This window comes from Pseudorca crassidens, chromosome 9, assembly GCF_039906515.1.
Source record: "Pseudorca crassidens isolate mPseCra1 chromosome 9, mPseCra1.hap1, whole genome shotgun sequence".
NCBI classification, from domain to species: Eukaryota; Metazoa; Chordata; class Mammalia; order Artiodactyla; family Delphinidae; genus Pseudorca; species Pseudorca crassidens.
The window spans coordinates 79,538,899-79,547,940 of NC_090304.1; the positions used below are offsets into that span (position 1 = coordinate 79,538,899).

Below are 9,042 nucleotides of genomic sequence, written 5' to 3' on the forward strand. Positions count from 1 at the left end.
TGGGGGATTTTAACACCTCACTTACACGAATGGACAGATCATCCAAACAGAAAATTATTAAGGAAACACAAGCTTTAAATGTCATAATCGACCAGATAGATTTAATTGATATTTATAGGATGTTACATCCAAAAACAGCAGATTACACTTTCTTCTCAAGGGCACATGTAACATTCTCCAGGATAGATCACATATGGGGTCACAAAGCAGGCCTCAGTAAAATGAATAAAATTGAAATCATATCAAGCATCTTTTCTGACCACATCACTATGAGACTAGAAATCAATTACAGGGGAAAGAAACGTAAAACACACAAACACATAGAGGCTAAACAATACGTTACTAAATAACCAAGAGATCGCTGAAGAAATCAAAGAGGAAATCAAAAAATGCCTAGAGACAAATTACAACAAAAACAAAATGATGCAAAACCTATGGGATGCAGCAAAAACAATTCTAAGAGGGAAGCTTATAGCAATACAAGCCTACCTCAAGAAACAAGAAAAATCTCAAATAAACAATCTAACCTTACACATAAAGGAACTAGAGAAAGAAGAACAAACAAAACCCAAAGTTAGTAGAAGGAAAGAAATCATAAAGATCAGAGCAGAAATAAGTGAAATAGAAATAAAACAATAGCAAAATCAGTAAAACTAAAAGCTGGTTCTTTGAGAAGATGATAAATAAAATTGATAAACCATTAAACAGACTCATCAAGAAAAAGAGGGAGAGGACTCAAGTCAATAAAATTAGACATGGGGCTTCCCTGGTGGCACAGTGGTTGAGAGTCTGCCTGCCGATGCAGGGGACACGGGTTCGTGCCCCGGTCCGGGAAGATCCCACATGCCATGGAGTGGCTGGGCCCGTGAGCCATGGCTGCTGAGCCTGCGCGTCTGGAGCCTGTGCTCTGCAACGGTAAAGGCCAGAAGAGTGAGAGGCCCGCGTACCGCAAAACATAAAAAATAAAAAAATTTAATAAAATTAAATAAAAATAAAATTAGACATGAGAAAGGAGAAGTTACAACAGACACCACAGAAATACAAAGCATCCTAAGAGACTACTACAAGCAATTCTATGCCAATAGAATGGACAACCTGGAAGAAATGGACTAATTCTTAGAAAGGTATATCCTTCTAAGACTAAACCAGGAAGAAATAGAATATAAGAACAGACCAATCACAAGTAGTGAAATTGAAACTGTGATTAAAAATCTTCCAACAAACAAAAGTCCAGGACCAGATGGATTCACAGGTGAATTCTATCAAATATTTAGAGAAGAGCTAACACCCATCCTTCTCAAAGTCTTCCAAAAAATTGCAGAGGAAGGCACACTCCCAAATTCATTCTATGAGGTCACCATCACCCTGATACTAAAAAAAAAAAAAATTACAGGCCAATATCACTGATGAATATAGATGCAAAAATCCTCAACAAAATACTAGCAATCAGAATCCAACAACACATTAAAAGGATCATACACCATGATCAAGTGGGATTTATCCCAGGGATGCAAGGATTCTTCAATACATGCCTGTCAATCAATGTGATACACCATATTAAGAAATTAAAAGTAAAAACCATATGATCATCTTAATTGATACAGAAAAAGGTTTGACAAAATTCAACACCCATTTATGATAAAAGCTCTCCAGAATGTGGGCATTGAGGGAAGCTACCTCAACATAATAAAGGCCATATACGACCAATCCACAGCAAATACCACTCTCAATGGTGGAAAACTGAAACCATTTCCTCTAAGATTAGGAACAAGGCAAGGATATCCACTTTAGCCACTATTATTCAAAACAGTTTTGGAAGTCCTAGCCATAGCAATCAGAGAAGAAAAAAAATAAAGGGAATTCAAATTGGAAAAGAAGAAGTAAAACTGTCACTGTTTGTAGATGACATGATACTATACATAAAGAATCCTAAAGATGCCACCAGGAATCTGGTGCCACCAGGAATTCATAGAGCTAATTAATGAATTTGGTAAAGTTGCAGGATACAAAATTAATGCACAGAAACCTCTTGCATTCCTATATTTTAAGGATGAAAAATCTGAAAAGAAATTAAGGAAACACTCCCATTTACCATTGCTATACAAAGAATAAAATACGTAGGAAGAAAGCTACCTAGGGAGACAAAGAACCTTTATACAGAAAACTATAAGACACTGATGAAAGAAATTAAAGATGATACCCATAGATTGAGAGATATACCATGTTCTTGGATTGGAAGAATCAATATTGTGAAAATGACTATCCTACCCAAAGCAATCTACAGATTCAATTCAATCCCTATCAAATTACCAATGGCATTTTTTACAGAACTAGAACAAAAATTTTCACAGTTTGTATGGAAACACAAAAGACCCCAATGGCCAAAGTAATCTTGAGAAAGAAAAACGGAGCTGGAGGAATCAGGTTCCCAGACTTCAGACTATACTACAAAGCTACAGTAATCCGGACTATATGGTACTGACACAAAAACAGAAATATAGATTAGTGGAACAGGGTAGATAACCCAGAGATAAACCGAAGCACATATGTTCACCTTATCTTTTATAAAAGAGGCAAGAATATACAATGGAGAAAAAACAGTCTCTTCAATAAGTGATGCTGCAAAAACTGGACAGCTACATGTAAAAGAATGAAATTAGAACACTCCCTAACAGCATACACAAAAATAAACTCAAAATGGATTAAAGATCTAAATGCAAGTCCAGACACTATAAAACTCTTAGAGGAAAACATAGGCAGGACATTGTGACATAAATCACAGCAAGATTCTTTTGATCCACCTCCTAGAGAAATGGAAATAAAACCAAAAATATACAAATGGGACCTAATGAAGCTTAAAAGCTTTTGCACAACAAAGGAAACTATAAACAAGATGAAAGACAACCCTCAGAATGGGAGAAAATATTTGCAAATGAATCAATGGACAAAGGATTAATCTCCAAAATATTTAAACAGGTCATGCAGCTCAATATCAAAAAAACAAACAACCCAATCCAAAAATGGGCAGAAGACGTAAATGTACATTTCTCCAAAGAAGACTTAGAGGTGGCCAAGAAGCACATGGAAAGCTGCTCAACATCACTAATTATTAGAGAAATACAAATCAAAACTACAGTGAGGTATCACCTCACACCAGTTAGAATGGGCATCATCAGAAATCTACAAACAACAAATGCTGGTGAGGGTATGGAGAAAAGGGAACCCTCTTGCACTGTTGGTGGGAATGTAAATTGATACAGCCACTATGGAGAACAGTATGGAGGTTCTTTAAAAAACTTAAAATAGAATTACCATATGACCCAGCAATCCCACTACTGGGCATATACCTAGAGAAAACCATAATTCAAAAAGACACATGCACCCCAATGTTCATTGCAGCACTATTTACAATAGCCAGGAAGCAACCTAAATGCCCAATGACAGACGAATGAATAAAGAAGGTGTGGTACACATATACAGTGGAATATTACTCAGCCATAAAAAGGAATGAAATTGGGTTATTTGTAGAGACGTGGATGGATCTAGAGATTGTCATACGGAGTGAAATAAGTCAGAAAGAGCAAAACAAGTATCATATATTAACGCATATATGTGGATCCTAGAAAAATGGTACAGATGAACCGGTTTGCTGTTCAGAAATAGAGACACAGATGTAGAGAACAAACTTATGGACCCCAAGGGGGGGAAGTGGCAGGGGGTGGGGGGTTGTGGTGTGAAAAAAAAAGAATTAATTATATAGGCCTTAATAAATTGATATTGGAAACTTTTTTTCATTATTTATTTTAAATTTCAAGAACAATTATGAGACTTGAAAAATCGAGAAAAAAGAGAGCACTAACTGTTCTTTCAGTGGAGTGGTCCTTAGTGTTATCTAGCTGATCCTCCAGAGATTATTTGGTTGTATTTGATTATTTCACTGTCTGGTTGACTAATCTATTTCATAGCTGTTTAGGGATAGAAACTAAGTTGTAGAAAACCAATAACAATCTAAGTTTTTCCAGTCCACAGTAATGCAAACAGTCTTGTCCATAGAAATGCAAAGACTCTAAAAAACAAAACAAATGAAGAGGGACTTCCCTGGTGGCACAGTGGTTGAGAGTCCGCCTGCCGATGCAGGGGACACGGGTTCGTGCCCCGGTCCGGGAAGATCCCACATGCCGCGGAGCGGCTAAGCCCGTGAGCCATGGCCGCTGAGCCTGCGCGTCCGGAGCCTGTGCTCTGCAACAGGAGAGGCCACAACAGTGAGAGGCCCGCGTACCGCAAAAAAAAAAAAAAAAAAAAATGAAGAAAGAGTCTCATAGAAACAGTGAATAAACTGGTGGTTGCCAGAGAGGAGGGGGAGGGGCTTTGGACCAAATAGGTGCAGGGGATTAAGAGGTACAAAGCTTCCAGATAGAAAATAAATGTCAAGGGGATACAATGTACAGCATATGAATTATAGCCAATAATATTTTAATAACTTTGTATGGTGACAGATGGTTACTAGACTTATCATGGTGATCAATTCATAGTGTATATAAATGTCAAATCATTATGTTATACACCTGAAACTAATATAATATTATATGTCAACCATACTTCAATTAAAAAAATTTAAAAAAGGAATGCAATGGCATATTGTCTCATAGAGATAAAACTTTTAAATGTAAAATTTATATTTAATTGACCTATAAAATTTTAACCAGTTTTGCGTTTATTAGCAAAATCACTTCAATGTTCCTATTTGCACATATATATTCTCCAAAATCTCTTACTAGTACACTCATTAATTAATTGAATAAACAAATTCTTTGACATATGTTTATTTTATGTTTGTTTGAGAGTCATAATTTTACCTTCTAGAAAATTATAGTTTGGCAGTTTGGGAGGTTACACTGAGAAGCCCAAGTGGGCTGTCTTGGCAAAGTATCAAGTAAACCGCATTTCTGGAGAAGTTCACTAATGTTTATATAACCTGGACACATCCTTTCTTGGCCTTCAGAGTGAATTCCAAGTAACGATAGAATTTTAGCTTTGCTTACTCTGTTTCTCTAGTTTTTCTTCTCTGTCTACTGATTTTTTTTTTTCTGACTTTCCCATAGTCAACAATATATTCCCAAGTGGTTGCATCAGTGACTGGAAATTTGGTTTTATAGCATAACCATTTGATGATGTTTCTAGATGATGCAGATGAATTCTCTGTTGGTGAGAAACAACAGAGAAACTGATTGGTTAGTCTTTTTTGTTTGTTTTTCTGTTCATCTATATTTTCATGAGCTCACATCAATTCAGAATTTTGTGCCCCCTGGGAAAGAGGATAACTCTTTAAGATCGAGACCAGTTTGTCTTTGTATTTCTGTGTTTATCCTCGACTGGGCTGAGGTGTGAGACTGAAGCCATAAGTTCACATTCTTCCCATCCTTATTTCTTCTTTCTTTCATAATGTGCAGCAGCAGGTAGAGAGATCTCTTGAAGGTTACTCCAAAGCCCATGGAAGTGAATGTTGTGGTAAACCTCGGGCTCTGCTGATGGGGGCCAGGCCATCTAGGAGCAATGTTGGCACCAGGCTCGGTCACCTCTCTACCACTTGTGGCGGCTAAGTACAGACAGAACATGGGTAGCTCCCCAGGAGGAAGCTCAGCACCACAACAAACCCCAACAAGAAGACAATCCTTGGGAAGGTCAGGAACAGGTGCTGAATAAGAAAGACAGTGTCAACAACCTGCAAGTGTCCAAGGTCATCGACGTAAGTCTCCAGGTACAAGTCAGACACCACCAACTGGTCCAGAAACAGTGCTCTCCACAGCCGTGGTGGCAGCTTAGGCTGTCACCATCAAGAGGAAGAAGAGGAAGTACCTGGTGTTCCAGGCCCCAATGCAGTTGTTCACCCACACACAGTGATGGTCAAACTGATGTACACACCAATTATACATGCTGCAGTGCTTGGATCATGCTGGTTTCCTTAAATCACATGTGGAGCGCTTCACGTTCTTTGGGAACATCACTTCATCGAATTCATAAACTTGAAGAAACAGTAATTCGTTTGCTTTTGTTATGGTACCGGGGTTGGTTACACAACTTAGGGCAAAAACACACAAAAAAAACAGGTTTACAACCAGCAGCAGATAAGGCAGAAAAAGGTAATACAAGGAGAACTCCAGCTCTTGACAAAGGCAAAATATGTCCCAGGTGTATTTGGCATAAATTATCCCTTGCAAGATGAGATGCAGGATAACGAAGGTGTGGTTCCATGTATGAAAGTGGTAATGAAGCAATCTTACTCTGGCTGTCCAAAGGCATTCTGGAATCATACAGGAAAAAGTATCTGTGCTCCTCCTCTGACCAGGCCTTTCAAGCAATGGATTTTTGAGCAGATGCAGATTGTAACAACACCAATCAGCACCAAAGCCAGGTAGAACAAGAAGAGAACCAGAAAGTCCATCCTGGGGGAGGTGATTCAGGGTCCCCAGCCTATATATATCTTTTGTTTGGATAGTTTTCAGCTGGTAGCTCTGGCATTCCTCCTCCAAACATTCACAGAGAATTCAAATGGCGTCTCCTCTTGTGCAGTGGCATCCGCCTGGCACAACAGGTGGCACCCAAAGCTGCAGGACATGGTTCCTCTAAGACAGCGGTCCCTAACTTTTTGGCACCAGGGGTCAGTTTCGTGGAAGACAATTTTTCCACCGAAGGTGGGGGAGTGGTTCAGGAGGTAATGCGAGTGATGGTTCAGGTGGTGATGTGAGCAATGGGGAGCGGCAGATGAAGCTCCACTCACTCGCCCACTGCTCACCTCCTGCTGTCCGGCCTGGTTCCTAACAGGCAACAGCCCGGTACTGGTCTGCGGCCCAAGGGTTGGGGAACTCTGCTCTCGGATGCTGGATCTGGCACCGGGATCCTTACATAATCTTAATATGTCCCAAATTCACAGAAAATGAGAAAAGTAGTTTTAATATAGAAAATGTATTATTTTTTTAAATTCTTTTTTACAGATACTATTAACTCAGAAACATCTTAAGAATTTAAGTTCACATAATAACGGTAAGTCTCTGGCAAATCAGAATGGTTTAATAATCTTGGTTTTATGAAAAAAGCTAAGTCTTCTCTGATTTATTAGTGTTAAGTATAATACAAGAATACACTTTATTTTAAAATAAGAAGTGAGTTTGTTTTCTCATGAACATACTAGTTAATTTGTACTTCCTCAGTGAGTCCTTCCCTGACTTAGAACACTTCAAGTTAAGAACTACACCTTAACCCCTGATTCCCAATTGCCTGACACTGCCTTACAAGTATTTTTCCTATAGAACTTATCATCTTCTAACATACTATATAATTTAATCACTTATTATGTCTACTGTTTATTGCCTGTCTTTCTCAGGCACACGGGAAGCTCCATGAGGGCAAGGGCTTTTGTTTCATTTGCTGACGTAATCCAAGAGCCAAGTAGATGCTCAATAAATTAATATGGAATTGAGGCTGAATGCCAGCAAAGATGGGAAGTCAGTAACAGGATATATAGTCAGCCTGACCAGTTCCTGAAAAATAACTTCTCTCACTCCTCCCCAGACTAGACACTAGAAAATTACAGAAATAGCAGCAGCCCTCAGAAATTCTCAGAACCTGATGTTGAATTTCTGAGGTGTCCCTGAGGGGAGGATCCACTGATCAGGTTGAGATATGAGAGTGGCTGAGTCCAGACTTCCAACACCAAGCTTCCTGTCCTGAGGTGCTTCAATTTCTTCCTGGCCCCTAAACTAGGCAAGAAGGCACAAACTAAGATGAAGGCCCTCATCCCTCCCCCAGCTAGGGACACTGATAATCCATGAAAATATGAACTCACAGAGCAAATAAGTGAGGCATCTGAGGAGAGAAAAGATGTCCAAAAGAAAGTTCACATGCTGAAAACCTATGTCTGTGAGATAGACTGGGACCTGGGAACTGGGACCTTTACTGGAGTGCTTGCACCTGGGAAAATGTCTCCTCCAGCAACAGAATACAAAGAAACCTATAAGGGACTAAAAATAATTGCTTGCATGTGCAGTTGGGGCAAATTATGAACAATAAGATACAAAAAGGCCAAAACCCAACTGCCACTTCTGAGGTGTCGGGAGCAAAAGCAGGGTACTGTGCATGATCCCTGCACACAGCACCGCCAAGACCACATAGAGAAATATTGAAAGACCCCAGAATCAGATTGCTAGAGTTTTTCATGTGATATACTTTCCGGAACAGCCTTTACTTTCTGTAGTAGTTTGAAGCCTGCTTCAAATACAGTGAAATTTCCGTTCATATGCATGTAACCTATTTAGGTTTCAGGCTTTCAAACTAAATTTGATCTGGCTGAAACTTATTCACATATTTTTGTGACTAGCCTGTAATTAGCAAAGAGCGAGAGTAGGGGGAGAGAGGGAAGGAGAGAGAGATACAGAGAAGGAGATTGATTATGTAGTTGTGTTTATGGGACGTGAAAGTCCTGGCAGTTAAACCTAACCACTTTCGAGTATTAATATTATGAAAATAACAGAATTGAACTTCAGGTTCACTTGTAGGAAGGAAAATCTGAGACTCCTTTCCTCCTTTTTTTTTTTTTTTTCCGGTACGCGGGTCTCTCACCACTGTGGCCCCTCCCGTTGCGGAGCACAAGCTCCGGACGCGCAGGCTCAGCGGCCGTGGCCCACGGGCCCAGCCGCTCCGCGGCATGTGGGATCCTCCCGGACTGGGGCACGAACCCCGTGTCCCCTGCATCGGCAGGCGGACTCTCAACCGCTGTGCCACCTGGGAAGCCCCTCCTCTTTCCTTCTTTCTTGCCACCTTTTCCTTATTTGGGTTTCTGTAGCATGTGTGGTTCGTGCTACTTGCTTGGCAATTAGTTAGCATTGATCTTACTCTCTGTACACATTCATGTACATTTCTAGTCTTACCCTTGTGACCGTGGAAGTAATAATACCTCCCAGGGTTACTGTAAGTCTCAAAGCAGATTAGGTATGTAATGATGCTTGAAAAACTATGGTACTAAATATAATTCTAGGACACCAGCCA

At 39.8% G+C, this 9,042-nt stretch overlaps 1 pseudogene; it reads right to left on the bottom strand.

Annotated features, from left to right (window-relative positions):
* Positions 1-5,421: 5,421 nt before the first annotated feature.
* On the bottom strand, positions 5,422-6,493 carry LOC137229696 (palmitoyltransferase ZDHHC4 pseudogene; annotated as a pseudogene).
* Positions 6,494-9,042: the final 2,549 nt, after the last annotated feature.